The sequence below is a fragment of the Pongo pygmaeus genome, chromosome 5, assembly GCF_028885625.2.
Source record: "Pongo pygmaeus isolate AG05252 chromosome 5, NHGRI_mPonPyg2-v2.0_pri, whole genome shotgun sequence".
NCBI classification, from domain to species: Eukaryota; Metazoa; Chordata; class Mammalia; order Primates; family Hominidae; genus Pongo; species Pongo pygmaeus.
In genome coordinates, this window is record NC_072378.2 from 149,535,127 (window position 1) to 149,542,556 (window position 7,430).

Consider the following 7,430-nt stretch of genomic DNA (forward strand, 5'->3'; position numbering starts at 1 on the left):
AAGATGGGGAAAGGGTTATCTCTCGTTCTCTTTGACGAAAGTGTCATTGGAAGGAAAGTCTGACGTATTCCCAGTTGGTTTTGTGCCAGACTCAGAAATCCATCTTAGGTGGGGAAACAGAACACATTAGAAAATTAAATGATCTGGTAGTCTCTGATCCCAAAGGACTAAAAATCCAGTCGGAAAGCAAGATCTAGACAGAAGAAAATCTAATAGCAACCAAAGGGCCAATGACAATAAAGCCAACAAAATAAAAAGTAAGCCAGAACACCAGCCATAAGTTCATGAAAGGGGGAAAAGAACATAACATCCTACAAAAGATTTTTTGGGGCAACATTAAAGGTTTTAAGCATAAGCACACAGTTCACCCCTGTTTAGAAATAGTATAGGTTTCTGCTAAAAAGTTGTAAGGGCCACAGGTAATGTTGGCATGCTGGTGAGACCTAGACTTTTGCACTGTTCCATCCACTATGCCAAGCCTGCTGCTCGAGATACAAGGGACCCTGTAATTGCTTTAATATTGCTGCTAACAGTGGAAATTGTTAAATTCATTACCTGATCCCTCTAAATTCCAAGCCAGTGTCCCAATTAAAAAAAAAAAAAGTTCTTTCTTTTCTTTTCTTTTTTCTTTTTTTTTTGAGATGAAGTCTCGCTCTGTCACCCAGGCTGGAGTGCAGTGGCACCATCTCAGCTCACTGCACCCTCCACCTCCCAGGTTCAAGCGATTCTCATGCCTCAGCATGAGATGCATTTTTAGTAGAGATGGGGTTTCACCACAGGCTAGTCTCGAACTCCTGACCTCAAGTGATCCACCTGCCTCGGCCTCCCAAAGTGCTGAAATTATAGGCGTGAGCCACTGTGCCTGGCTGAAAAATGTTATTTTCATTTTAGTTTAATTTGTTCTTCTTTATAGGTCATGAAAAAAAGAAGTAAAAGTTTGTCCTGTGTCCTACTTCAGTGACAGAAGTAAAATGGCCACTTTTCACATGTTGGTTTCCCTACAGTGCGCCATATGGTTGCTGTGCCGGCGGGCTTAGGCGAGGAGGGGAAGCCATGAGCCTCTCAGCTCCAGCAGTTGCCTCTCAGGCCTGCAGGACGGCAGGTCCCCACCCTGCGTTCCTATCCCAGACCATCCCAAGTCTCCTGTCGTTTAAAAGAAAGGAATGTGTTTACTTTTAAGACTAGAACCTTAAGCCTGAAATACAATTGGCTGCCCTCGATAAAGCAGAATTTGGGCCAAACAGGCCCTATCCTGAGAGAACGCATGACTTTTAATAACTAAAAACCAGGTACAGTTGGTTGTGAATGATAATATACTAGGGTGTTTCCAAATAACTCAAAGACCTTTTGCTGTTGGGAGACTGGCTACCTTGACTATTTATTAGATCCAATTGCAAATAGAAACTACTCTTAAAAAAAAACCAAAAAACAAAAAAAAATCGCAGCTGTCTATAGTCCAAAACCATGGAAACCAGCTCTCTCTGCAAACAACGAGCCTGCTTCCCGCCAAGACAGCTAGAGCTTCTCAGTTCTCATGATTTTCTTCCAAATCCCAAACACCAAATGCCTTTAAAATGCACAAAAGAGCAAGGAGCCTACTGAATTGGCAGTTATTCCTGCTCCTTTTTAGTCAATGTCTGTGTAAAGAAAGGAAAGGCATAAAAAGATATGTGTTTTGCTTGGTTAGGGTTTCCAAAGACAAGATGGCCTCAGGACAAGTTAAGCCTCCGCTTAGAGAGCTGCTTGGAGCAACCCAGGGAGGGCTTCTGCATTTTCATGGCCAATGTATGTTTTCCTTCTCAGCAAAGGCCTTGTTCCAGGGGAAACTGAAATGTATGAGGTCCAGAAGGAACCCCATAGAAACCACACTGCATCTCAACAGGGCCACAGTCAGCACATAGTTTCCAGGTTATAAACCTCCCTCCCCCTTCACCCTTCAATCCCAGAGAGTCTGCAGTCTGCTTTACAAACACTCTTGCAACATATGACTAGAAGCCCATGTGAACTGGAATCTTAAATACACACCAAAACGCAGATAATGCCATCAGGGTCATCCTGCAAGGCCCACCTGTTCCCCCAGAGGCCAACCCAAGCAAAACTGAGGCACAGCTGAGGCCCCATGCCGGAAGAGGCTTTCCACCTCCCGCCTCAGCAGCCTGCCCACGTCCACAGGCCCAAAACAGTGTCCTCAGGCCCAAGGCAGTGTCCTCATGGACTGGGACCCTCGGTTCACACGAGACAGCTAGCTGTTACTCAAGCTACATCAGCACAGCCGAGGATTGCTTATCTCTTCCTGAGAACCTCTCCACTGCCTTGGGGTCAAGTTGCCCCTCAGTGCTCCCCGTATCTGCATATTGCTCCTACTCCAGCTCCTTCACCAGGCTGTGAGCTCCATTCTGTTCACTGCTGCATCCCCGGTCCTTAGTTCAGTGCCTGATACTCAGCAGAAGCTCAATAGACGTTTCTTGAAAGTTGTTGGAGCATCAGTATTGGAGAGATCCATGCTACCTATCCATTCATTAGAATGAATCTCTATTGGTAGAAGTTCAGTGAAAGAAATGTGAGTAAAAGAGATATCTGGAGCAGAGGGCAACTTCCAAATATCCATCAGATAGGCTGCCACCTGTGTATCAGCCTGCCCTGTGCATCAGCTGTAACCTTTATTGTGTCTTGGAGTTCTTTCAGAATGATTAAATCTATACACCCTTTATTCAAAAAAATGCACACACACACACACACACACACACACGTGCATTGTTGTCTGTAATTTCAAGAGTTTTAGAGGATCCCCTGAAGCACATTTCTGGGACCTCAGGCTAAGAACACCTGTACCATCTTAAAATTTGATACTTTTCTCTGCTTCTATTTTAGTCTTCTACCTCCCTGAGGGCAGGAAGGAAATCTTAGTCAACTCTGTGTTTACCATCATTCCTTGCACTTAGTGAGGATCCCTTGAAAAAAATGCACACAAACCAAGAAAGCAATGAACCAGTGACTCTTGAAATACAGCAATAGCACCGATCCTAAGCAATCCACCATTTGCTTCTGTACTTTCCCTTCACCTACCCACCCATGGAAGCATGTCTAAGACTTGCAGAGTCAGAAATAAGGAGTGCTTCTGACATCTAAGCAGAGCAAACAACCAAGAGTGCCTGCCCCAGGACATTGTCCTCTGTGGTGAGGGAGACGGTTGCAGGACTGTCCCCAGACGATGCTTTCTAAACCTATGGGGGCATGTTTTGGTTGTCACAATAATCAGGGGGCCACCATCAGTGTTTTTTGGGTGAGACACCAGACATGTTGCAATGTCTAGGCTAATTCTGCATTGCAAAGAATTGTCCAAAGTCTCACATGACTCCCAATTGTACCATCAGATATTCATGTAGGTGAAAACATATTTATAGAGCTGTGGTTCTGGATCCTAACTCTGTGTTACAAAGTAATTTTTGTACCGTTCTAAATGTACACTGAATTTTCCAAAAATGCAGCTGCCACATAAGTCCATGTGAGGTTGTAGATTGGTTGGAACTTCACCAAGAGCTGTTCACCTTTTGAAAAATCTCAATGCTAATGTCTACACCTCTGTTGGTTTTTGAGCCAGCAGCGAAGCACACCTGTATCATGCTACATGAGAGAGCCATTATATTCAGTGATTCTACTTAGGTATGCAAGCTCTGACTACTTTATCATGTCTTCTGTTGCAGTTGTACCCAAGCATTTACATATTTAAATGTATATTCTTCTTTAAAATTATTTTTTAACATTTCTCATTTATATTCCAGTAAGAATATTCTATTGAATTTCAAAATTATGTTTAGAAGTTTTGTTACCTAGATGTTTAATTTCAAGAGATTAAAAGAAATGTTACAAAAAGTTTCCTATAAAAAGGAAATTAAGTCTGATAGTGAACTACAGCAATACCATTTATATAGTGAATCATTAAGCATGCTTTTAGATGCAAGTAACGGTGTGCTAAATGTGGTTTGAAAAATAAAGATGTTAGTTTTTTCATAAAACAAGAAGCCCAGAGGTAGGTATTTTCAATGTTGGCTTAGTGGCTTAATGAGGTGGAAAATAACCCAGGTGACTGTCATCTTTCTGCTCAGCTACCTTCAGTGAGTTGTCATTTATTCTCAGGATTGTCCCTTTGAGGTTGCAAGAGAACTGCTGCAGCTCAGTCTGTATCCAAAAGGAAGAGGCACTAATTTGCCCTTGCATAGATCTTTTAACTAAAGAGGAAGGTTTTTTCCAAAAGCTCCAGGGAAGACTTTCTTTCTGGTTTAATTCACCAGGATTTAACTAGATGCTGATGGCAACAAGGGGAGCTGGGAAAGCTAGTGTTTTCAGTATTAAATACAGGTGGCTCTGCTGGCAAGACTCTGGGCGGGGGACTCAGGGGGCACAGGTGCAAATGGCTGTTGGTTGCAAACATAATTGCTTGCTATGATTACTCAGAACAAAAAACACCTAACAAATGGTAGGTTTTAGAATGATATATCTATGTTTATATTTCAACCAAAAGTATGGAAAAAAGTCATCAGTGAGACTATGTTTAATGGTATTGATTCTCCATACCCCTTTTCTTCCTAGTTGCCACAATTTATTGGTTTTTGTTTTTTGTTTTTGTTTTTTCTTTTTTTTTTTGAGACAAGGTCTTGTTCTGTTGCCCAGGCTGGAGTTCAGTGGCACGATCACAACTTACTGCAGCCTCAACCTCCTGAGCTCAAGCCATCCTCCCACCTCCAACTCCCAATTAGCTAGGACTACAGCTGTGCCACCATGCCTAGCTAATTTTTTCTTTTTCTGTAGAGACAAGGGTCTCTCTATGTTGCCCAGGCTGGTCTTGAACTCTTGGGCTCAAGTGATCCTCCCACCTCGGCCTCCCAAGTTGTTGGGATTACAAGCATGAGCCACCACACCCAGCTCTCGTTGCCATAATTTGATTTTAAATCAAAGTGGCGTGTTCTATGTTCAAAAATGATTCAACTGTGCCACCTACTTCATGGCTTTGGTGTGGGTGACAAGTGAGAATATATGCAATTACACCTCTAAGATATTCTTGATCTGATAGCATTATCCCCAAAGAATGCATATGAAGCGTAGCTGTAAGTTTATTTATTTTTCACAGAATACAAATCAAAGTTTATTGGACAAAATTAAGGCCTTCGTATTTCATAATTCACCAAGGCTAAAGAAACACTAGATAATTTAAGTCCTTCACAAAAATTTCACTTTCACTTCCCCAATCTCTATTACAATGACCCAACCAAATGTTAGCAAAACAAACACTATAAATAACACCAAGTCCTTTAAAGATGACTATCCCAAATGTTATTTCTTGGCATAGGTGATCTTCATAGCATGGGATGTTGTGATCTTAAATCCCTGTAAAGCATCCCTGGCAGCTCCAGCCTGCCCATCACTTTCAAATTCAACAAAAGCAATGTCATGCCTCCCTGGTAATGCCTCCCTGGTACTAGACGTACTTCCTTGAAGCCAGGGAACTGATTAAACAGTATGGATAACATCATCTCATTAGTCTCTTCTGGTAAGTTATTAAGGAATAAAATATAGTTTGGAGGGTAATTGAGGACCTGAGGATTTGGTGTTGAATTTCCTTGCGTATTAGCTGAATTTGGAGTTCCCTAGCCAGGCCTTTTGTTTGTGGTTTTTGCAGTCTGTTCCACATTTTTGGCTTTTTTCTTTTCTTTTTTCTTTTCTTTGTCAGCAAAAGTGCCACACATTTCAGATATTATATCCGAATCTGTTTTTGCATATGTATTCGCATTGGTTTACCATAAAATGGAAATCCTTGTGACTGTCTCTAAGCATTTGTGGATGAGCCCAGTTTCTTAAATATGACAAAGGCCTGCCCCTCATCTTCATGGTCTTTAAAGCCACAAAGTCCACCACATGACCAAACTGAGAAAACAGGGCATATAGGGATCTCTTCAATTCTTCCTTTTTAATTTTGTCATTCATATTGTTGATATAAATTGTATGATTTGGTCTGATATCCATGTTTGCGTTAAATTCTTCAGAAAGAGACAGTAAATAATCTAAGGCCTATGCCATCTCCCATAAGAAACAAAAACTACTCTAAGTTTATTTTAAGCTAGGTTTCACAGCCTAAATGAAAATTAAAATGGAAAAAAATGTGTGAGATTGAAATTTTGCAATCTAACTTTCAAATTCACACAAGAGATCTGATAGGCTAGACTACTAGAATATTGAGAATGTAACCTTTAAAAAAAATGGAAATAGCAAAAAGGAGAATCTTCTGTCCTGTTTTAATCCCCACTGGCCATGCCCTATTGAGATCTAGAACACAATTAGGCACTAGAACCAGGAGCCAACAAAGGGTGATGCTGTTCTCTTCAGCTGCCACATGCTGAGCATCTCCATGCTCTTTGGTGCTGCTTAGTGGAGCCAGAGCTAACCCCGGGGACCAGATGTCTGGGTTTGCCCAGGAAGGTCTCACTTCACTCATACTACTGATATGGACACGAGGCAAGGAAATGCCAGGTAGTAGAGGGCGGTTCCCCAGCAAAGGCCTCACCCTCAAGCCTGGACACCCGAGGCCTTAAATGGGAATAGGCATTCCTGTTTTTGCCCCCAACTGTTGCCTTTTCCAAGACCACCCTGGCCCACCACACCCCCCATCCTGTACCCATAAAAATCTGCTCCACGAGCAGAAGCATGGCAGAGCAGCAGAGCAGCAGAGCAGCAGAGTGGCATGGCAGAGAATGAGAGAAGAGAGGAAGCACCTGAGAGGAGTTCAGCTGGGGGCAGTCGGAGAGGAGATCAGCTTCAGGATGGCTGAACCCCAGGGGAAGATCATCTTCCCACTCCATCCCCTCTCCAGCTTCCCATCCCACTGAGAGCTACCTCCATCACCCAATAAAATCCCCGCATTCACCATCTTTCAAGTACATGTAACCTGATTCTTCCTGGATGCAAGGCAAGAATTTGGGATGCACTGGGTGCAGAAACCCAAAAAGGCTGTCACCCTGACTCTTCACTGAGCTGTTTAACACTTAAGCCATCCCTGGACAGCAGGGCTAAAAGAGCACTGTAATACTCATAGACACTGCCATGGGGCCAGAGCCCAAAAGTGCTCACCCTGGCTCCAGCACCTGCTTCCTTGCATGCTCCCCTCCTGTAAGGGGTTTGAGCATGTGGTGGCTGAGCAAACAAGCCACACCCCTGTTGCAAGTCCCACAAAGGGGTCCAGGGAGTCTCCCATTTCATTACTCCTACCCTAATTAAAACCGTGCTGGTTTGGGGACAGTTACCCCATGAATCAATTTGGAAATTCTAGACCATAAAATCTCAACTTACACCCAATCCCTCAGCTGAAGAAAGAAAAGCTAAAAGAATGGGAAAGCTGTAGAGTTGGGGAGTTGGAGCAGAAGAGGGTTAAGCAGGAA

The 7,430-nt window shown here is 42.9% G+C and overlaps 1 pseudogene; it reads right to left on the bottom strand.

Moving 5' to 3' along the window:
- Positions 1 to 5,218: 5,218 nt before the first annotated feature.
- On the bottom strand, positions 5,219 to 6,134 carry LOC129038667 (U2 small nuclear ribonucleoprotein B''-like; annotated as a pseudogene).
- Positions 6,135 to 7,430: the final 1,296 nt, after the last annotated feature.